At 39.7% G+C, this 21,560-nt stretch overlaps 22 non-coding genes across 22 annotated transcripts; all 22 read left to right on the top strand.

Annotated features, from left to right (window-relative positions):
• Positions 1 to 200: 200 nt before the first annotated feature.
• Positions 201 to 319, top strand: LOC144514529 (5S ribosomal RNA). The gene has a single exon (XR_013501449.1). It is a non-coding gene; the product is annotated as a 5S ribosomal RNA (ribosomal RNA).
• Positions 320 to 1,196: 877 nt separating this feature from the next.
• Positions 1,197 to 1,315, top strand: LOC144514528 (5S ribosomal RNA). Its single transcript, XR_013501448.1, has one exon. It is a non-coding gene; the product is annotated as a 5S ribosomal RNA (ribosomal RNA).
• Positions 1,316 to 2,196: 881 nt separating this feature from the next.
• Positions 2,197 to 2,316, top strand: LOC144514530 (5S ribosomal RNA). Its single transcript, XR_013501450.1, has one exon. It is a non-coding gene; the product is annotated as a 5S ribosomal RNA (ribosomal RNA).
• An 877-nt stretch (positions 2,317 to 3,193) lies between these two features.
• Positions 3,194 to 3,312, top strand: LOC144514527 (5S ribosomal RNA). The gene has a single exon (XR_013501447.1). It is a non-coding gene; the product is annotated as a 5S ribosomal RNA (ribosomal RNA).
• Positions 3,313 to 4,189: 877 nt separating this feature from the next.
• On the top strand, positions 4,190 to 4,308 carry LOC144514526 (5S ribosomal RNA). The gene has a single exon (XR_013501446.1). It is a non-coding gene; the product is annotated as a 5S ribosomal RNA (ribosomal RNA).
• Positions 4,309 to 5,186: 878 nt separating this feature from the next.
• On the top strand, positions 5,187 to 5,305 carry LOC144514525 (5S ribosomal RNA). Its single transcript, XR_013501445.1, has one exon. It is a non-coding gene; the product is annotated as a 5S ribosomal RNA (ribosomal RNA).
• Positions 5,306 to 6,183: 878 nt separating this feature from the next.
• Positions 6,184 to 6,302, top strand: LOC144514524 (5S ribosomal RNA). Its single transcript, XR_013501444.1, has one exon. It is a non-coding gene; the product is annotated as a 5S ribosomal RNA (ribosomal RNA).
• An 878-nt stretch (positions 6,303 to 7,180) lies between these two features.
• Positions 7,181 to 7,299, top strand: LOC144514521 (5S ribosomal RNA). The gene has a single exon (XR_013501442.1). It is a non-coding gene; the product is annotated as a 5S ribosomal RNA (ribosomal RNA).
• An 878-nt stretch (positions 7,300 to 8,177) lies between these two features.
• Positions 8,178 to 8,296, top strand: LOC144514520 (5S ribosomal RNA). The gene has a single exon (XR_013501441.1). It is a non-coding gene; the product is annotated as a 5S ribosomal RNA (ribosomal RNA).
• Positions 8,297 to 9,174: 878 nt separating this feature from the next.
• Positions 9,175 to 9,293, top strand: LOC144514519 (5S ribosomal RNA). The gene has a single exon (XR_013501440.1). It is a non-coding gene; the product is annotated as a 5S ribosomal RNA (ribosomal RNA).
• Positions 9,294 to 10,170: 877 nt separating this feature from the next.
• LOC144514518 (5S ribosomal RNA) lies at positions 10,171 to 10,289 on the top strand. Its single transcript, XR_013501439.1, has one exon. It is a non-coding gene; the product is annotated as a 5S ribosomal RNA (ribosomal RNA).
• Positions 10,290 to 11,167: 878 nt separating this feature from the next.
• On the top strand, positions 11,168 to 11,286 carry LOC144514517 (5S ribosomal RNA). The gene has a single exon (XR_013501438.1). It is a non-coding gene; the product is annotated as a 5S ribosomal RNA (ribosomal RNA).
• An 876-nt stretch (positions 11,287 to 12,162) lies between these two features.
• On the top strand, positions 12,163 to 12,281 carry LOC144514516 (5S ribosomal RNA). The gene has a single exon (XR_013501437.1). It is a non-coding gene; the product is annotated as a 5S ribosomal RNA (ribosomal RNA).
• Positions 12,282 to 13,158: 877 nt separating this feature from the next.
• LOC144514515 (5S ribosomal RNA) lies at positions 13,159 to 13,277 on the top strand. Its single transcript, XR_013501436.1, has one exon. It is a non-coding gene; the product is annotated as a 5S ribosomal RNA (ribosomal RNA).
• An 878-nt stretch (positions 13,278 to 14,155) lies between these two features.
• Positions 14,156 to 14,274, top strand: LOC144514514 (5S ribosomal RNA). Its single transcript, XR_013501435.1, has one exon. It is a non-coding gene; the product is annotated as a 5S ribosomal RNA (ribosomal RNA).
• An 879-nt stretch (positions 14,275 to 15,153) lies between these two features.
• LOC144514513 (5S ribosomal RNA) lies at positions 15,154 to 15,272 on the top strand. Its single transcript, XR_013501434.1, has one exon. It is a non-coding gene; the product is annotated as a 5S ribosomal RNA (ribosomal RNA).
• Positions 15,273 to 16,153: 881 nt separating this feature from the next.
• On the top strand, positions 16,154 to 16,272 carry LOC144514512 (5S ribosomal RNA). The gene has a single exon (XR_013501433.1). It is a non-coding gene; the product is annotated as a 5S ribosomal RNA (ribosomal RNA).
• Positions 16,273 to 17,152: 880 nt separating this feature from the next.
• LOC144514533 (5S ribosomal RNA) lies at positions 17,153 to 17,271 on the top strand. The gene has a single exon (XR_013501453.1). It is a non-coding gene; the product is annotated as a 5S ribosomal RNA (ribosomal RNA).
• An 879-nt stretch (positions 17,272 to 18,150) lies between these two features.
• Positions 18,151 to 18,269, top strand: LOC144514532 (5S ribosomal RNA). The gene has a single exon (XR_013501452.1). It is a non-coding gene; the product is annotated as a 5S ribosomal RNA (ribosomal RNA).
• Positions 18,270 to 19,150: 881 nt separating this feature from the next.
• Positions 19,151 to 19,269, top strand: LOC144514531 (5S ribosomal RNA). The gene has a single exon (XR_013501451.1). It is a non-coding gene; the product is annotated as a 5S ribosomal RNA (ribosomal RNA).
• An 879-nt stretch (positions 19,270 to 20,148) lies between these two features.
• Positions 20,149 to 20,267, top strand: LOC144514522 (5S ribosomal RNA). The gene has a single exon (XR_013501443.1). It is a non-coding gene; the product is annotated as a 5S ribosomal RNA (ribosomal RNA).
• An 880-nt stretch (positions 20,268 to 21,147) lies between these two features.
• LOC144514511 (5S ribosomal RNA) lies at positions 21,148 to 21,266 on the top strand. The gene has a single exon (XR_013501432.1). It is a non-coding gene; the product is annotated as a 5S ribosomal RNA (ribosomal RNA).
• The last annotated feature ends 294 nt before the right edge of the window (positions 21,267 to 21,560 follow it).

Below are 21,560 nucleotides of genomic sequence, written 5' to 3'. Positions count from 1 at the left end.
CAAAAAAAAGCAATTCAACTTGTTGGTTCGAAGATGAATGTAGTTGAACTACCAGAGAGCTACTGCAAAATGTATAGGTGCACTACTAGTGTGATTACATGTAGTTGAGTACTCCTCAACCCCCAAACTGCGTCTTCAACAGTTTTGAGAACCTCTGGGGTTCATCGTCTTTAAATAGCTTGTTTTCACTTGGTACACTCGCTTACGGCCATACCACCCTGAACACGCCCGATCTCGTCCGATCTCGGAAGCTAAGCAGGGTCGGGCCGGGTCAGTACTTGGATGGGAGACCGCCTGGGAATACCCGGTGCTGTAAGCTTTTCTTTTCCGTCAGCAGAGGGCGCTAGTAATGGTCAAATGAAGCAAAGCAAAACACTGTCTTCATTTTCTGAGCTCACTAGATGCCACTTTCTGTTCAACAAAGGGTTGAAAACACACTGAATTGCCATTCCTTTAACCCTTTTCTTTGAACAGAGATTGCCATCTAGTGAGCTTAGAAAATAAAGACAGTGGTTTGCAAAGCTTCATTTCACCATCGCCAGAGGCGCTACTCCTCCTTTGCTGGAGACAGAGCTGACAAGGAAACTGTACGGAGGATGCAACTTTTTTTTTGGAAGCAACATCTTTAATTAAAACTAAAATAAACAACCTCACAGTGTTCAACAATTCAAGTAGGAGTTCATGCACTTTGACCATGAATTCTTTGTTCTTGTTCTTCAAGATTGTGCCGATCTGGATAGTTTTGAAATCAAAGATATCTACATTTTGGATCATGCAAATTTACGGAAGACGACAAGTCACTCAAGTCTGAGTAAAGGTAAAGTTCAAAAGAATTGAGAAATAATTACAGTAATGAAAAAAAATAAACATGGAAATACATACATGTAAGAATACATATAGCAACAGGCTAAATGAATGAATAAATATGGAACAAAACAAATGAAAGAATGCTTAAAAAAATACAGCAGTGTTAATTACAGTACCGAAAAAAAAGAGCAAAAAAAAGCAATTCAACTTGTTGGTTCGAAGATGAATGTAGTTGAACTACCAGAGAGCTACTGCAAAATGTATAGGTGCACTACTAGTGTGATTACATGTAGTTGAGTACTCCTCAACCCCCAAACTGCGTCTTCAACAGTTTTGAGAACCTCTGGGGTTCATCGTCTTTAAATAGCTTGTTTTCACTTGGTACACTCGCTTACGGCCATACCACCCTGAACACGCCCGATCTCGTCCGATCTCGGAAGCTAAGCAGGGTCGGGCCGGGTCAGTACTTGGATGGGAGACCGCCTGGGAATACCCGGTGCTGTAAGCTTTTTCTTTTCCGTCAGCAGAGGGCGCTAGTAATGGTCAAATGAAGCAAAAGCAAAACACTGTCTTCATTTTCTGAGCTCACTAGATGCCACTTTCTGTTCAACAAAGGGTTGAAAACACACTGAATTGCCATTCCTTTAACCCTTTTCTTTGAACAGAGATTGCCATCTAGTGAGCTTAGAAAATAAAGACAGTGGTTTGCAAAGCTTCATTTCACCATCGCCAGAGGCGCTACTCCTCCTTTGCTGGAGACAGAGCTGACAAGGAAACTGTACGGAGGATGCAACTTTTTTTTTGGAAGCAACATCTTTAATTAAAACTAAAATAAACAACCTCACAGTGTTCAACAATTCAAGTAGGAGTTCATGCACTTTGACCATGAATTCTTTGTTCTTGTTCTTCAAGATTGTGCCGATCTGGATAGTTTTGAAATCAAAGATATCTACATTTTGGATCATGCAAATTTACGGAAGAGCGACAAGTCACTCAAGTCTGAGTAAAGGTAAAGTTCAAAAGAATTGAGAAATAATTACAGTAATGAAAAAAAATAAACATGGAAATACATACATGTAAGAATACATATAGCAACAGGCTAAATGAATGAATAAATATGGAACAAAACAAATGAAAGAATGCTTAAAAAAATACAGCAGTGTTAATTACAGTACCGAAAAAAAAGAGCAAAAAAAAGCAATTCAACTTGTTGGTTCGAAGATGAATGTAGTTGAACTACCAGAGAGCTACTGCAAAATGTATAGGTGCACTACTAGTGTGATTACATGTAGTTGAGTACTCCTCAACCCCCAAACTGCGTCTTCAACAGTTTTGAGAACCTCTGGGGGTTCATCGTCTTTAAATAGCTTGTTTTCACTTGGTACACTCGCTTACGGCCATACCACCCTGAACACGCCCGATCTCGTCCGATCTCGGAAGCTAAGCAGGGGTCGGGCCGGGTCAGTACTTGGATGGGAGACCGCCTGGGAATACCCGGTGCTGTAAGCTTTTCTTTTCCGTCAGCAGAGGGCGCTAGTAATGGTCAAATGAAGCAAAGCAAAACACTGTCTTCATTTTCTGAGCTCACTAGATGCCACTTTCTGTTCAACAAAGGGTTGAAAACACACTGAATTGCCATTCCTTTAACCCTTTTCTTTGAACAGAGATTGCCATCTAGTGAGCTTAGAAAATAAAGACAGTGGTTTGCAAAGCTTCATTTCACCATCGCCAGAGGCGCTACTCCTCCTTTGCTGGAGACAGAGCTGACAAGGAAACTGTACGGAGGATGCAACTTTTTTTTTGGAAGCAACATCTTTAATTAAAACTAAAATAAACAACCTCACAGTGTTCAACAATTCAAGTAGGAGTTCATGCACTTTGACCATGAATTCTTTGTTCTTGTTCTTCAAGATTGTGCCGATCTGGATAGTTTTGAAATCAAAGATATCTACATTTTGGATCATGCAAATTTACGGAAGACGACAAGTCACTCAAGTCTGAGTAAAGGTAAAGTTCAAAAGAATTGAGAAATAATTACAGTAATGAAAAAAAATAAACATGGAAATACATACATGTAAGAATACATATAGCAACAGGCTAAATGAATGAATAAATATGGAACAAAACAAATGAAAGAATGCTTAAAAAATACAGCAGTGTTAATTACAGTACCGAAAAAAAAGAGCAAAAAAAAGCAATTCAACTTGTTGGTTCGAAGATGAATGTAGTTGAACTACCAGAGAGCTACTGCAAAATGTATAGGTGCACTACTAGTGTGATTACATGTAGTTGAGTACTCCTCAACCCCCAAACTGCGTCTTCAACAGTTTTGAGAACCTCTGGGGTTCATCGTCTTTAAATAGCTTGTTTTTCACTTGGTACACTCGCTTACGGCCATACCACCCTGAACACGCCCGATCTCGTCCGATCTCGGAAGCTAAGCAGGGTCGGGCCGGGTCAGTACTTGGATGGGAGACCGCCTGGGAATACCCGGTGCTGTAAGCTTTTCTTTTCCGTCAGCAGAGGGCGCTAGTAATGGTCAAATGAAGCAAAGCAAAACACTGTCTTCATTTTCTGAGCTCACTAGATGCCACTTTCTGTTCAACAAAGGGTTGAAAAACACACTGAATTGCCATTCCTTTAACCCTTTTCTTTGAACAGAGATTGCCATCTAGTGAGCTTAGAAAATAAAGACAGTGGTTTGCAAAGCTTCATTTCACCATCGCCAGAGGCGCTACTCCTCCTTTGCTGGAGACAGAGCTGACAAGGAAACTGTACGGAGGATGCAACTTTTTTTTTGGAAGCAACATCTTTAATTAAAACTAAAATAAACAACCTCACAGTGTTCAACAATTCAAGTAGGAGTTCATGCACTTTGACCATGAATTCTTTGTTCTTGTTCTTCAAGATTGTGCCGATCTGGATAGTTTTGAAATCAAAGATATCTACATTTTGGATCATGCAAATTTACGGAAGACGACAAGTCACTCAAGTCTGAGTAAAGGTAAAGTTCAAAAGAATTGAGAAATAATTACAGTAATGAAAAAAAATAAACATGGAAATACATACATGTAAGAATACATATAGCAACAGGCTAAATGAATGAATAAATATGGAACAAAACAAATGAAAGAATGCTTAAAAAATACAGCAGTGTTAATTACAGTACCGAAAAAAAAGAGCAAAAAAAAGCAATTCAACTTGTTGGTTCGAAGATGAATGTAGTTGAACTACCAGAGAGCTACTGCAAAATGTATAGGTGCACTACTAGTGTGATTACATGTAGTTGAGTACTCCTCAACCCCCAAACTGCGTCTTCAACAGTTTTGAGAACCTCTGGGGTTCATCGTCTTTAAATAGCTTGTTTTCACTTGGTACACTCGCTTACGGCCATACCACCCTGAACACGCCCGATCTCGTCCGATCTCGGAAGCTAAGCAGGGTCGGGCCGGGTCAGTACTTGGATGGGAGACCGCCTGGGAATACCCGGTGCTGTAAGCTTTTCTTTTCCGTCAGCAGAGGGCGCTAGTAATGGTCAAATGAAGCAAAGCAAAACACTGTCTTCATTTTCTGAGCTCACTAGATGCCACTTTCTGTTCAACAAAGGGTTGAAAACACACTGAATTGCCATTCCTTTAACCCTTTTCTTTGAACAGAGATTGCCATCTAGTGAGCTTAGAAAATAAAGACAGTGGTTTGCAAAGCTTCATTTCACCATCGCCAGAGGCGCTACTCCTCCTTTGCTGGAGACAGAGCTGACAAGGAAACTGTACGGAGGATGCAACTTTTTTTTTGGAAGCAACATCTTTAATTAAAACTAAAATAAACAACCTCACAGTGTTCAACAATTCAAGTAGGAGTTCATGCACTTTGACCATGAATTCTTTGTTCTTGTTCTTCAAGATTGTGCCGATCTGGATAGTTTTGAAATCAAAGATATCTACATTTTGGATCATGCAAATTTACGGAAGACGACAAGTCACTCAAGTCTGAGTAAAGGTAAAGTTCAAAAGAATTGAGAAATAATTACAGTAATGAAAAAAAATAAACATGGAAATACATACATGTAAGAATACATATAGCAACAGGCTAAATGAATGAATAAATATGGAACAAAACAAATGAAAGAATGCTTAAAAAAATACAGCAGTGTTAATTACAGTACCGAAAAAAAGAGAGCAAAAAAAAGCAATTCAACTTGTTGGTTCGAAGATGAATGTAGTTGAACTACCAGAGAGCTACTGCAAAATGTATAGGTGCACTACTAGTGTGATTACATGTAGTTGAGTACTCCTCAACCCCCAAACTGCGTCTTCAACAGTTTTGAGAACCTCTGGGGTTCATCGTCTTTAAATAGCTTGTTTTCACTTGGTACACTCGCTTACGGCCATACCACCCTGAACACGCCCGATCTCGTCCGATCTCGGAAGCTAAGCAGGGTCGGGCCGGGTCAGTACTTGGATGGGAGACCGCCTGGGAATACCCGGTGCTGTAAGCTTTTCTTTTCCGTCAGCAGAGGGCGCTAGTAATGGTCAAATGAAGCAAAGCAAAACACTGTCTTCATTTTCTGAGCTCACTAGATGCCACTTTCTGTTCAACAAAGGGTTGAAAAACACACTGAATTGCCATTCCTTTAACCCTTTTCTTTGAACAGAGATTGCCATCTAGTGAGCTTAGAAAAATAAAGACAGTGGTTTGCAAAGCTTCATTTCACCATCGCCAGAGGCGCTACTCCTCCTTTGCTGGAGACAGAGCTGACAAGGAAACTGTACGGAGGATGCAACTTTTTTTTTGGAAGCAACATCTTTAATTAAAACTAAAATAAACAACCTCACAGTGTTCAACAATTCAAGTAGGAGTTCATGCACTTTGACCATGAATTCTTTGTTCTTGTTCTTCAAGATTGTGCCGATCTGGATAGTTTTGAAATCAAAGATATCTACATTTTGGATCATGCAAATTTACGGAAGACGACAAGTCACTCAAGTCTGAGTAAAGGTAAAGTTCAAAAGAATTGAGAAATAATTACAGTAATGAAAAAAAATAAACATGGAAATACATACATGTAAGAATACATATAGCAACAGGCTAAATGAATGAATAAATATGGAACAAAACAAATGAAAGAATGCTTAAAAAATACAGCAGTGTTAATTACAGTACCGAAAAAAAAGAGCAAAAAAAAGCAATTCAACTTGTTGGTTCGAAGATGAATGTAGTTGAACTACCAGAGAGCTACTGCAAAATGTATAGGTGCACTACTAGTGTGATTACATGTAGTTGAGTACTCCTCAACCCCCAAACTGCGTCTTCAACAGTTTTGAGAACCTCTGGGGTTCATCGTCTTTAAATAGCTTGTTTTCACTTGGTACACTCGCTTACGGCCATACCACCCTGAACACGCCCGATCTCGTCCGATCTCGGAAGCTAAGCAGGGTCGGGCCGGGTCAGTACTTGGATGGGAGACCGCCTGGGAATACCCGGTGCTGTAAGCTTTTCTTTTCCGTCAGCAGAGGGCGCTAGTAATGGTCAAATGAAGCAAAGCAAAAACACTGTCTTCATTTTCTGAGCTCACTAGATGCCACTTTCTGTTCAACAAAGGGTTGAAAACACACTGAATTGCCATTCCTTTAACCCTTTTCTTTGAACAGAGATTGCCATCTAGTGAGCTTAGAAAATAAAGACAGTGGTTTGCAAAGCTTCATTTCACCATCGCCAGAGGCGCTACTCCTCCTTTGCTGGAGACAGAGCTGACAAGGAAACTGTACGGAGGATGCAACTTTTTTTTTGGAAGCAACATCTTTAATTAAAACTAAAATAAACAACCTCACAGTGTTCAACAATTCAAGTAGGAGTTCATGCACTTTGACCATGAATTCTTTGTTCTTGTTCTTCAAGATTGTGCCGATCTGGATAGTTTTGAAATCAAAGATATCTACATTTTGGATCATGCAAATTTACGGAAGACGACAAGTCACTCAAGTCTGAGTAAAGGTAAAGTTCAAAAGAATTGAGAAATAATTACAGTAATGAAAAAAAATAAACATGGAAATACATACATGTAAGAATACATATAGCAACAGGCTAAATGAATGAATAAATATGGAACAAAACAAATGAAAGAATGCTTAAAAAAATACAGCAGTGTTAATTACAGTACCGAAAAAAAAGAGCAAAAAAAAGCAATTCAACTTGTTGGTTCGAAGATGAATGTAGTTGAACTACCAGAGAGCTACTGCAAAATGTATAGGTGCACTACTAGTGTGATTACATGTAGTTGAGTACTCCTCAACCCCCAAACTGCGTCTTCAACAGTTTTGAGAACCTCTGGGGTTCATCGTCTTTAAATAGCTTGTTTTCACTTGGTACACTCGCTTACGGCCATACCACCCTGAACACGCCCGATCTCGTCCGATCTCGGAAGCTAAGCAGGGTCGGGCCGGGTCAGTACTTGGATGGGAGACCGCCTGGGAATACCCGGTGCTGTAAGCTTTTCTTTTCCGTCAGCAGAGGGCGCTAGTAATGGTCAAATGAAGCAAAGCAAAACACTGTCTTCATTTTCTGAGCTCACTAGATGCCACTTTCTGTTCAACAAAGGGTTGAAAACACACTGAATTGCCATTCCTTTAACCCTTTTCTTTGAACAGAGATTGCCATCTAGTGAGCTTAGAAAATAAAGACAGTGGTTTGCAAAGCTTCATTTCACCATCGCCAGAGGCGCTACTCCTCCTTTGCTGGAGACAGAGCTGACAAGGAAACTGTACGGAGGATGCAACTTTTTTTTTGGAAGCAACATCTTTAATTAAAACTAAAATAAACAACCTCACAGTGTTCAACAATTCAAGTAGGAGTTCATGCACTTTGACCATGAATTCTTTGTTCTTGTTCTTCAAGATTGTGCCGATCTGGATAGTTTTGAAATCAAAGATATCTACATTTTGGATCATGCAAATTTACGGAAGACGACAAGTCACTCAAGTCTGAGTAAAGGTAAAGTTCAAAAGAATTGAGAAATAATTACAGTAATGAAAAAAAATAAACATGGAAATACATACATGTAAGAATACATATAGCAACAGGCTAAATGAATGAATAAATATGGAACAAAACAAATGAAAGAATGCTTAAAAAATACAGCAGTGTTAATTACAGTACCGAAAAAAAAGAGAGCAAAAAAAAGCAATTCAACTTGTTGGTTCGAAGATGAATGTAGTTGAACTACCAGAGAGCTACTGCAAAATGTATAGGTGCACTACTAGTGTGATTACATGTAGTTGAGTACTCCTCAACCCCCAAACTGCGTCTTCAACAGTTTTGAGAACCTCTGGGGTTCATCGTCTTTAAATAGCTTGTTTTCACTTGGTACACTCGCTTACGGCCATACCACCCTGAACACGCCCGATCTCGTCCGATCTCGGAAGCTAAGCAGGGTCGGGCCGGGTCAGTACTTGGATGGGAGACCGCCTGGGAATACCCGGTGCTGTAAGCTTTTCTTTTCCGTCAGCAGAGGGCGCTAGTAATGGTCAAATGAAGCAAAGCAAAACACTGTCTTCATTTTCTGAGCTCACTAGATGCCACTTTCTGTTCAACAAAGGGTTGAAAACACACTGAATTGCCATTCCTTTAACCCTTTTCTTTGAACAGAGATTGCCATCTAGTGAGCTTAGAAAAATAAAGACAGTGGTTTGCAAAGCTTCATTTCACCATCGCCAGAGGCGCTACTCCTCCTTTGCTGGAGACAGAGCTGACAAGGAAACTGTACGGAGGATGCAACTTTTTTTTTGGAAGCAACATCTTTAATTAAAACTAAAATAAACAACCTCACAGTGTTCAACAATTCAAGTAGGAGTTCATGCACTTTGACCATGAATTCTTTGTTCTTGTTCTTCAAGATTGTGCCGATCTGGATAGTTTTGAAATCAAAGATATCTACATTTTGGATCATGCAAATTTACGGAAGACGACAAGTCACTCAAGTCTGAGTAAAGGTAAAGTTCAAAAGAATTGAGAAATAATTACAGTAATGAAAAAAAATAAACATGGAAATACATACATGTAAGAATACATATAGCAACAGGCTAAATGAATGAATAAATATGGAACAAAACAAATGAAAGAATGCTTAAAAAATACAGCAGTGTTAATTACAGTACCGAAAAAAAGAGAGCAAAAAAAAGCAATTCAACTTGTTGGTTCGAAGATGAATGTAGTTGAACTACCAGAGAGCTACTGCAAAATGTATAGGTGCACTACTAGTGTGATTACATGTAGTTGAGTACTCCTCAACCCCCAAACTGCGTCTTCAACAGTTTTGAGAACCTCTGGGGTTCATCGTCTTTAAATAGCTTGTTTTCACTTGGTACACTCGCTTACGGCCATACCACCCTGAACACGCCCGATCTCGTCCGATCTCGGAAGCTAAGCAGGGTCGGGCCGGGTCAGTACTTGGATGGGAGACCGCCTGGGAATACCCGGTGCTGTAAGCTTTTCTTTTCCGTCAGCAGAGGGCGCTAGTAATGGTCAAATGAAGCAAAGCAAAACACTGTCTTCATTTTCTGAGCTCACTAGATGCCACTTTCTGTTCAACAAAGGGTTGAAAACACACTGAATTGCCATTCCTTTAACCCTTTTCTTTGAACAGAGATTGCCATCTAGTGAGCTTAGAAAATAAAGACAGTGGTTTGCAAAGCTTCATTTCACCATCGCCAGAGGCGCTACTCCTCCTTTGCTGGAGACAGAGCTGACAAGGAAACTGTACGGAGGATGCAACTTTTTTTTTGGAAGCAACATCTTTAATTAAAACTAAAATAAACAACCTCACAGTGTTCAACAATTCAAGTAGGAGTTCATGCACTTTGACCATGAATTCTTTGTTCTTGTTCTTCAAGATTGTGCCGATCTGGATAGTTTTGAAATCAAAGATATCTACATTTTGGATCATGCAAATTTACGGAAGACGACAAGTCACTCAAGTCTGAGTAAAGGTAAAGTTCAAAAGAATTGAGAAATAATTACAGTAATGAAAAAAAATAAACATGGAAATACATACATGTAAGAATACATATAGCAACAGGCTAAATGAATGAATAAATATGGAACAAAACAAATGAAAGAATGCTTAAAAAAATACAGCAGTGTTAATTACAGTACCGAAAAAAAAGAGCAAAAAAAAGCAATTCAACTTGTTGGTTCGAAGATGAATGTAGTTGAACTACCAGAGAGCTACTGCAAAATGTATAGGTGCACTACTAGTGTGATTACATGTAGTTGAGTACTCCTCAACCCCCAAACTGCGTCTTCAACAGTTTTGAGAACCTCTGGGGTTCATCGTCTTTAAATAGCTTGTTTTCACTTGGTACACTCGCTTACGGCCATACCACCCTGAACACGCCCGATCTCGTCCGATCTCGGAAGCTAAGCAGGGTCGGGCCGGGTCAGTACTTGGATGGGAGACCGCCTGGGAATACCCGGTGCTGTAAGCTTTTCTTTTCCGTCAGCAGAGGGCGCTAGTAATGGTCAAATGAAGCAAAGCAAAACACTGTCTTCATTTTCTGAGCTCACTAGATGCCACTTTCTGTTCAACAAAGGGTTGAAAACACACTGAATTGCCATTCCTTTAACCCTTTTCTTTGAACAGAGATTGCCATCTAGTGAGCTTAGAAAAATAAAGACAGTGGTTTGCAAAGCTTCATTTCACCATCGCCAGAGGCGCTACTCCTCCTTTGCTGGAGACAGAGCTGACAAGGAAACTGTACGGAGGATGCAACTTTTTTTTTGGAAGCAACATCTTTAATTAAAACTAAAATAAACAACCTCACAGTGTTCAACAATTCAAGTAGGAGTTCATGCACTTTGACCATGAATTCTTTGTTCTTGTTCTTCAAGATTGTGCCGATCTGGATAGTTTTGAAATCAAAGATATCTACATTTTGGATCATGCAAATTTACGGAAGACGACAAGTCACTCAAGTCTGAGTAAAGGTAAAGTTCAAAAGAATTGAGAAATAATTACAGTAATGAAAAAAAATAAACATGGAAATACATACATGTAAGAATACATATAGCAACAGGCTAAATGAATGAATAAATATGGAACAAAACAAATGAAAGAATGCTTAAAAAAATACAGCAGTGTTAATTACAGTACCGAAAAAAAAGAGCAAAAAAAAGCAATTCAACTTGTTGGTTCGAAGATGAATGTAGTTGAACTACCAGAGAGCTACTGCAAAATGTATAGGTGCACTACTAGTGTGATTACATGTAGTTGAGTACTCCTCAACCCCCAAACTGCGTCTTCAACAGTTTTGAGAACCTCTGGGGTTCATCGTCTTTAAATAGCTTGTTTTCACTTGGTACACTCGCTTACGGCCATACCACCCTGAACACGCCCGATCTCGTCCGATCTCGGAAGCTAAGCAGGGTCGGGCCGGGTCAGTACTTGGATGGGAGACCGCCTGGGAATACCCGGTGCTGTAAGCTTTTCTTTTCCGTCAGCAGAGGGCGCTAGTAATGGTCAAATGAAGCAAAGCAAAACACTGTCTTCATTTTCTGAGCTCACTAGATGCCACTTTCTGTTCAACAAAGGGTTGAAAAACACACTGAATTGCCATTCCTTTAACCCTTTTCTTTGAACAGAGATTGCCATCTAGTGAGCTTAGAAAATAAAGACAGTGGTTTGCAAAGCTTCATTTCACCATCGCCAGAGGCGCTACTCCTCCTTTGCTGGAGACAGAGCTGACAAGGAAACTGTACGGAGGATGCAACTTTTTTTTTGGAAGCAACATCTTTAATTAAAACTAAAATAAACAACCTCACAGTGTTCAACAATTCAAGTAGGAGTTCATGCACTTTGACCATGAATTCTTTGTTCTTGTTCTTCAAGATTGTGCCGATCTGGATAGTTTTGAAATCAAAGATATCTACATTTTGGATCATGCAAATTTACGGAAGGCGACAAGTCACTCAAGTCTGAGTAAAGGTAAAGTTCAAAAGAATTGAGAAATAATTACAGTAATGAAAAAAAATAAACATGGAAATACATACATGTAAGAATACATATAGCAACAGGCTAAATGAATGAATAAATATGGAACAAAACAAATGAAAGAATGCTTAAAAAATACAGCAGTGTTAATTACAGTACCGAAAAAAAAGAGCAAAAAAAAGCAATTCAACTTGTTGGTTCGAAGATGAATGTAGTTGAACTACCAGAGAGCTACTGCAAAATGTATAGGTGCACTACTAGTGTGATTACATGTAGTTGAGTACTCCTCAACCCCAAACTGCGTCTTCAACAGTTTTGAGAACCTCTGGGGTTCATCGTCTTTAAATAGCTTGTTTTCACTTGGTACACTCGCTTACGGCCATACCACCCTGAACACGCCCGATCTCGTCCGATCTCGGAAGCTAAGCAGGGTCGGGCCGGGTCAGTACTTGGATGGGAGACCGCCTGGGAATACCCGGTGCTGTAAGCTTTTCTTTTCCGTCAGCAGAGGGCGCTAGTAATGGTCAAATGAAGCAAAGCAAAACACTGTCTTCATTTTCTGAGCTCACTAGATGCCACTTTCTGTTCAACAAAGGGTTGAAAACACACTGAATTGCCATTCCTTTAACCCTTTTCTTTGAACAGAGATTGCCATCTAGTGAGCTTAGAAAAATAAAGACAGTGGTTTGCAAAGCTTCATTTCACCATCGCCAGAGGCGCTACTCCTCCTTTGCTGGAGACAGAGCTGACAAGGAAACTGTACGGAGGATGCAACTTTTTTTTTGGAAGCAACATCTTTAATTAAAACTAAAATAAACAACCTCACAGTGTTCAACAATTCAAGTAGGAGTTCATGCACTTTGACCATGAATTCTTTGTTCTTGTTCTTCAAGATTGTGCCGATCTGGATAGTTTTGAAATCAAAGATATCTACATTTTGGATCATGCAAATTTACGGAAGACGACAAGTCACTCAAGTCTGAGTAAAGGTAAAGTTCAAAAGAATTGAGAAATAATTACAGTAATGAAAAAAATAAACATGGAAATACATACATGTAAGAATACATATAGCAACAGGCTAAATGAATGAATAAATATGGAACAAAACAAATGAAAGAATGCTTAAAAAAATACAGCAGTGTTAATTACAGTACCGAAAAAAAAGAGCAAAAAAAAGCAATTCAACTTGTTGGTTCGAAGATGAATGTAGTTGAACTACCAGAGAGCTACTGCAAAATGTATAGGTGCACTACTAGTGTGATTACATGTAGTTGAGTACTCCTCAACCCCCAAACTGCGTCTTCAACAGTTTTGAGAACCTCTGGGGTTCATCGTCTTTAAATAGCTTGTTTTCACTTGGTACACTCGCTTACGGCCATACCACCCTGAACACGCCCGATCTCGTCCGATCTCGGAAGCTAAGCAGGGTCGGGCCGGGTCAGTACTTGGATGGGAGACCGCCTGGGAATACCCGGTGCTGTAAGCTTTTCTTTTCCGTCAGCAGAGGGCGCTAGTAATGGTCAAATGAAGCAAAGCAAAACACTGTCTTCATTTTCTGAGCTCACTAGATGCCACTTTCTGTTCAACAAAGGGTTGAAAACACACTGAATTGCCATTCCTTTAACCCTTTTCTTTGAACAGAGATTGCCATCTAGTGAGCTTAGAAAAATAAAGACAGTGGTTTGCAAAGCTTCATTTCACCATCGCCAGAGGCGCTACTCCTCCTTTGCTGGAGACAGAGCTGACAAGGAAACTGTACGGAGGATGCAACTTTTTTTTTGGGAAGCAACATCTTTAATTAAAACTAAAATAAACAACCTCACAGTGTTCAACAATTCAAGTAGGAGTTCATGCACTTTGACCATGAATTCTTTGTTCTTGTTCTTCAAGATTGTGCCGATCTGGATAGTTTTGAAATCAAAGATATCTACATTTTGGATCATGCAAATTTACGGAAGACGACAAGTCACTCAAGTCTGAGTAAAGGTAAAGTTCAAAAGAATTGAGAAATAATTACAGTAATGAAAAAAAATAAACATGGAAATACATACATGTAAGAATACATATAGCAACAGGCTAAATGAATGAATAAATATGGAACAAAACAAATGAAAGAATGCTTAAAAAATACAGCAGTGTTAATTACAGTACCGAAAAAAAAGAGCAAAAAAAAGCAATTCAACTTGTTGGTTCGAAGATGAATGTAGTTGAACTACCAGAGAGCTACTGCAAAATGTATAGGTGCACTACTAGTGTGATTACATGTAGTTGAGTACTCCTCAACCCCCAAACTGCGTCTTCAACAGTTTTGAGAACCTCTGGGGTTCATCGTCTTTAAATAGCTTGTTTTCACTTGGTACACTCGCTTACGGCCATACCACCCTGAACACGCCCGATCTCGTCCGATCTCGGAAGCTAAGCAGGGTCGGGCCGGGTCAGTACTTGGATGGGAGACCGCCTGGGAATACCCGGTGCTGTAAGCTTTTCTTTTCCGTCAGCAGAGGGCGCTAGTAATGGTCAAATGAAGCAAAGCAAAACACTGTCTTCATTTTCTGAGCTCACTAGATGCCACTTTCTGTTCAACAAAGGGTTGAAAACACACTGAATTGCCATTCCTTTAACCCTTTTCTTTGAACAGAGATTGCCATCTAGTGAGCTTAGAAAAATAAAGACAGTGGTTTGCAAAGCTTCATTTCACCATCGCCAGAGGCGCTACTCCTCCTTTGCTGGAGACAGAGCTGACAAGGAAACTGTACGGAGGATGCAACTTTTTTTTTGGAAGCAACATCTTTAATTAAAACTAAAATAAACAACCTCACAGTGTTCAACAATTCAAGTAGGAGTTCATGCACTTTGACCATGAATTCTTTGTTCTTGTTCTTCAAGATTGTGCCGATCTGGATAGTTTTGAAATCAAAGATATCTACATTTTGGATCATGCAAATTTACGGAAGACGACAAGTCACTCAAGTCTGAGTAAAGGTAAAGTTCAAAAGAATTGAGAAATAATTACAGTAATGAAAAAAAATAAACATGGAAATACATACATGTAAGAATACATATAGCAACAGGCTAAATGAATGAATAAATATGGAACAAAACAAATGAAAGAATGCTTAAAAAATACAGCAGTGTTAATTACAGTACCGAAAAAAAAGAGAGCAAAAAAAAGCAATTCAACTTGTTGGTTCGAAGATGAATGTAGTTGAACTACCAGAGAGCTACTGCAAAATGTATAGGTGCACTACTAGTGTGATTACATGTAGTTGAGTACTCCTCAACCCCCAAACTGCGTCTTCAACAGTTTTGAGAACCTCTGGGGTTCATCGTCTTTAAATAGCTTGTTTTCACTTGGTACACTCGCTTACGGCCATACCACCCTGAACACGCCCGATCTCGTCCGATCTCGGAAGCTAAGCAGGGTCGGGCCGGGTCAGTACTTGGATGGGAGACCGCCTGGGAATACCCGGTGCTGTAAGCTTTTTCTTTTCCGTCAGCAGAGGGCGCTAGTAATGGTCAAATGAAGCAAAGCAAAAACACTGTCTTCATTTTCTGAGCTCACTAGATGCCACTTTCTGTTCAACAAAGGGTTGAAAACACACTGAATTGCCATTCCTTTAACCCTTTTCTTTGAACAGAGATTGCCATCTAGTGAGCTTAGAAAATAAAGACAGTGGTTTGCAAAGCTTCATTTCACCATCGCCAGAGGCGCTACTCCTCCTTTGCTGGAGACAGAGCTGACAAGGAAACTGTACGGAGGATGCAACTTTTTTTTTGGAAGCAACATCTTTAATTAAAACTAAAATAAACAACCTCACAGTGTTCAACAATTCAAGTAGGAGTTCATGCACTTTGACCATGAATTCTTTGTTCTTGTTCTTCAAGATTGTGCCGATCTGGATAGTTTTGAAATCAAAGATATCTACATTTTGGATCATGCAAATTTACGGAAGACGACAAGTCACTCAAGTCTGAGTAAAGGTAAAGTTCAAAAGAATTGAGAAATAATTACAGTAATGAAAAAAAATAAACATGGAAATACATACATGTAAGAATACATATAGCAACAGGCTAAATGAATGAATAAATATGGAACAAAACAAATGAAAGAATGCTTAAAAAAATACAGCAGTGTTAATTACAGTACCGAAAAAAAAGAGAGCAAAAAAAAGCAATTCAACTTGTTGGTTCGAAGATGAATGTAGTTGAACTACCAGAGAGCTACTGCAAAATGTATAGGTGCACTACTAGTGTGATTACATGTAGTTGAGTACTCCTCAACCCCCAAACTGCGTCTTCAACAGTTTTGAGAACCTCTGGGGTTCATCGTCTTTAAATAGCTTGTTTTCACTTGGTACACTCGCTTACGGCCATACCACCCTGAACACGCCCGATCTCGTCCGATCTCGGAAGCTAAGCAGGGTCGGGCCGGGTCAGTACTTGGATGGGAGACCGCCTGGGAATACCCGGTGCTGTAAGCTTTTTCTTTTCCGTCAGCAGAGGGCGCTAGTAATGGTCAAATGAAGCAAAGCAAAACACTGTCTTCATTTTCTGAGCTCACTAGATGCCACTTTCTGTTCAACAAAGGGTTGAAAACACACTGAATTGCCATTCCTTTAACCCTTTTCTTTGAACAGAGATTGCCATCTAGTGAGCTTAGAAAAATAAAGACAGTGGTTTGCAAAGCTTCATTTCACCATCGCCAGAGGCGCTACTCCTCCTTTGCTGGAGACAGAGCTGACAAGGAAACTGTACGGAGGATGCAACTTTTTTTTTGGAAGCAACATCTTTAATTAAAACTAAAATAAACAACCTCACAGTGTTCAACAATTCAAGTAGGAGTTCATGCACTTTGACCATGAATTCTTTGTTCTTGTTCTTCAAGATTGTGCCGATCTGGATAGTTTTGAAATCAAAGATATCTACATTTTGGATCATGCAAATTTACGGAAGACGACAAGTCACTCAAGTCTGAGTAAAGGTAAAGTTCAAAAGAATTGAGAAATAATTACAGTAATGAAAAAAAATAAACATGGAAATACATACATGTAAGAATACATATAGCAACAGGCTAAATGAATGAATAAATATGGAACAAAACAAATGAAAGAATGCTTAAAAAATACAGCAGTGTTAATTACAGTACCGAAAAAAAAGAGCAAAAAAAAGCAATTCAACTTGTTGGTTCGAAGATGAATGTAGTTGAACTACCAGAGAGCTACTGCAAAAATGTATAGGTGCACTACTAGTGTGATTACATGTAGTTGAGTACTCCTCAACCCCCAAACTGCGTCTTCAACAGTTTTGAGAACCTCTGGGGGTTCATCGTCTTTAAATAGCTTGTTTTCACTTGGTACACTCGCTTACGGCCATACCACCCTGAACACGCCCGATCTCGTCCGATCTCGGAAGCTAAGCAGGGTCGGGCCGGGTCAGTACTTGGATGGGAGACCGCCTGGGAATACCCGGTGCTGTAAGCTTTTCTTTTCCGTCAGCAGAGGGCGCTAGTAATGGTCAAATGAAGCAAAGCAAAACACTGTCTTCATTTTCTGAGCTCACTAGATGCCACTTTCTGTTCAACAAAGGGTTGAAAACACACTGAATTGCCATTCCTTTAACCCTTTTCTTTGAACAGAGATTGCCATCTAGTGAGCTTAGAAAAATAAAGACAGTGGTTTGCAAAGCTTCATTTCACCATCGCCAGAGGCGCTACTCCTCCTTTGCTGGAGACAGAGCTGACAAGGAAACTGTACGGAGGATGCAACTTTTTTTTTGGAAGCAACATCTTTAATTAAAACTAAAATAAACAACCTCACAGTGTTCAACAATTCAAGTAGGAGTTCATGCACTTTGACCATGAATTCTTTGTTCTTGTTCTTCAAGATTGTGCCGATCTGGATAGTTTTGAAATCAAAGATATCTACATTTTGGATCATGCAAATTTACGAGAAGACGACAAGTCACTCAAGTCTGAGTAAAGGTAAAGTTCAAAAGAATTGAGAAATAATTACAGTAATGAAAAAAAATAAACATGGAAATACATACATGTAAGAATACATATAGCAACAGGCTAAATGAATGAATAAATATGGAACAAAACAAATGAAAGAATGCTTAAAAAATACAGCAGTGTTAATTACAGTACCGAAAAAAAGAGAGCAAAAAAAAGCAATTCAACTTGTTGGTTCGAAGATGAATGTAGTTGAACTACCAGAGAGCTACTGCAAAATGTATAGGTGCACTACTAGTGTGATTACATGTAGTTGAGTACTCCTCAACCCCCAAACTGCGTCTTCAACAGTTTTGAGAACCTCTGGGGTTCATCGTCTTTAAATAGCTTGTTTTCACTTGGTACACTCGCTTACGGCCATACCACCCTGAACACGCCCGATCTCGTCCGATCTCGGAAGCTAAGCAGGGTCGGGCCGGGTCAGTACTTGGATGGGAGACCGCCTGGGAATACCCGGTGCTGTAAGCTTTTTCTTTTCCGTCAGCAGAGGGCGCTAGTAATGGTCAAATGAAGCAAAGCAAAACACTGTCTTCATTTTTCTGAGCTCACTAGATGCCACTTTCTGTTCAACAAAGGGTTGAAAAACACACTGAATTGCCATTCCTTTAACCCTTTTCTTTGAACAGAGATTGCCATCTAGTGAGCTTAGAAAATAAAGACAGTGGTTTGCAAAGCTTCATTTCACCATCGCCAGAGGCGCTACTCCTCCTTTGCTGGAGACAGAGCTGACAAGGAAACTGTACGGAGGATGCAACTTTTTTTTTGGGAAGCAACATCTTTAATTAAAACTAAAATAAACAACCTCACAGTGTTCAACAATTCAAGTAGGAGTTCATGCACTTTGACCATGAATTCTTTGTTCTTGTTCTTCAAGATTGTGCCGATCTGGATAGTTTTGAAATCAAAGATATCTACATTTTGGATCATGCAAATTTACGGAAGACGACAAGTCACTCAAGTCTGAGTAAAGGTAAAGTTCAAAAGAATTGAGAAATAATTACAGTAATGAAAAAAAATAAACATGGAAATACATACATGTAAGAATACATATAGCAACAGGCTAAATGAATGAATAAATATGGAACAAAACAAATGAAAGAATGCTTAAAAAAATACAGCAGTGTTAATTACAGTACCGAAAAAAAGAGAGCAAAAAAAAGCAATTCAACTTGTTGGTTCGAAGATGAATGTAGTTGAACTACCAGAGAGCTACTGCAAAATGTATAGGTGCACTACTAGTGTGATTACATGTAGTTGAGTACTCCTCAACCCCAAACTGCGTCTTCAACAGTTTTGAGAACCTCTGGGGTTCATCGTCTTTAAATAGCTTGTTTTCACTTGGTACACTCGCTTACGGCCATACCACCCTGAACACGCCCGATCTCGTCCGATCTCGGAAGCTAAGCAGGGTCGGGCCGGGTCAGTACTTGGATGGGAGACCGCCTGGGAATACCCGGTGCTGTAAGCTTTTCTTTTCCGTCAGCAGAGGGCGCTAGTAATGGTCAAATGAAGCAAAGCAAAACACTGTCTTCATTTTCTGAGCTCACTAGATGCCACTTTCTGTTCAACAAAGGGTTGAAAACACACTGAATTGCCATTCCTTTAACCCTTTTCTTTGAACAGAGATTGCCATCTAGTGAGCTTAGAAAATAAAGACAGTGGTTTGCAAAGCTTCATTTCACCATCGCCAGAGGGCGCTACTCCTCCTTTGCTGGAGACAGAGCTGACAAGGAAACTGTACGGAGGATGCAACTTTTTTTTTGGAAGCAACATCTTTAATTAAAACTAAAATAAACAACCTCACAGTGTTCAACAATTCAAGTAGGAGTTCATGCACTTTGACCATGAATTCTTTGTTCTTGTTCTTCAAGATTGTGCCGATCTGGATAGTTTTGAAATCAAAGATATCTACATTTTGGATCATGCAAATTTACGGAAGACGACAAGTCACTCAAGTCTGAGTAAAGGTAAAGTTCAAAAGAATTGAGAAATAATTACAGTAATGAAAAAAAATAAACATGGAAATACATACATGTAAGAATACATATAGCAACAGGCTAAATGAATGAATAAATATGGAACAAAACAAATGAAAGAATGCTTAAAAAATACAGCAGTGTTAATTACAGTACCGAAAAAAAGAGAGCAAAAAAAAGCAATTCAACTTGTTGGTTCGAAGATGAATGTAGTTGAACTACCAGAGAGCTACTGCAAAATGTATAGGTGCACTACTAGTGTGATTACATGTAGTTGAGTACTCCTCAACCCCCAAACTGCGTCTTCAACAGTTTTGAGAACCTCTGGGGGTTCATCGTCTTTAAATAGCTTGTTTTCACTTGGTACACTCGCTTACGGCCATACCACCCTGAACACGCCCGATCTCGTCCGATCTCGGAAGCTAAGCAGGGTCGGGCCGGGTCAGTACTTGGATGGGAGACCGCCTGGGAATACCCGGTGCTGTAAGCTTTTCTTTTCCGTCAGCAGAGGGCGCTAGTAATGGTCAAATGAAGCAAAGCAAAACACTGTCTTCATTTTCTGAGCTCACTAGATGCCACTTTCTGTTCAACAAAGGGTTGAAAACACACTGAATTGCCATTCCTTTAACCCTTTTCTTTGAACAGAGATTGCCATCTAGTGAGCTTAGAAAAATAAAGACAGTGGTTTGCAAAGCTTCATTTCACCATCGCCAGAGGGCGCTACTCCTCCTTTGCTGGAGACAGAGCTGACAAGGAAACTGTACGGAGGATGCAACTTTTTTTTTGGAAGCAACATCTTTAATTAAAACTAAAATAAACAACCTCACAGTGTTCAACAATTCAAGTAGGAGTTCATGCACTTTGACCATGAATTCTTTGTTCTTGTTCTTCAAGATTGTGCCGATCTGGATAGTTTTGAAATCAAAGATATCTACATTTTGGATCATGCAAATTTACGGAAGGCGACAAGTCACTCAAGTCTGAGTAAAGGTAAAGTTCAAAAGAATTGAGAAATAATTACAGTAATGAAAAAAAATAAACATGGAAATACATACATGTAAGAATACATATAGCAACAGGCTAAATGAATGAATAAATATGGAACAAAACAAATGAAAGAATGCTTAAAAAATACAGCAGTGTTAATTACAGTACCGAAAAAAAGAGAGCAAAAAAAAGCAATTCAACTTGTTGGTTCGAAGATGAATGTAGTTGAACTACCAGAGAGCTACTGCAAAATGTATAGGTGCACTACTAGTGTGATTACATGTAGTTGAGTACTCCTCAACCCCCAAACTGCGTCTTCAACAGTTTTGAGAACCTCTGGGGGTTCATCGTCTTTAAATAGCTTGTTTTCACTTGGTACACTCGCTTACGGCCATACCACCCTGAACACGCCCGATCTCGTCCGATCTCGGAAGCTAAGCAGGGTCGGGCCGGGTCAGTACTTGGATGGGAGACCGCCTGGGAATACCCGGTGCTGTAAGCTTTTCTTTTCCGTCAGCAGAGGGCGCTAGTAATGGTCAAATGAAGCAAAAGCAAAACACTGTCTTCATTTTCTGAGCTCACTAGATGCCACTTTCTGTTCAACAAAGGGTTGAAAACACACTGAATTGCCATTCCTTTAACCCTTTTCTTTGAACAGAGATTGCCATCTAGTGAGCTTAGAAAAATAAAGACAGTGGTTTGCAAAGCTTCATTTCACCATCGCCAGAGGCGCTACTCCTCCTTTGCTGGAGACAGAGCTGACAAGGAAACTGTACGGAGGATGCAACTTTTTTTT

This window comes from Sander vitreus, unplaced genomic scaffold (genome assembly GCF_031162955.1).
Source record: "Sander vitreus isolate 19-12246 unplaced genomic scaffold, sanVit1 ctg599_0, whole genome shotgun sequence".
In the NCBI taxonomy this organism is placed as follows: domain Eukaryota; kingdom Metazoa; phylum Chordata; class Actinopteri; order Perciformes; family Percidae; genus Sander; species Sander vitreus.
The sequence above is the reverse complement of the archived record's forward strand: the minus strand, read 5'-3'. Positions and strand labels throughout refer to the sequence as shown.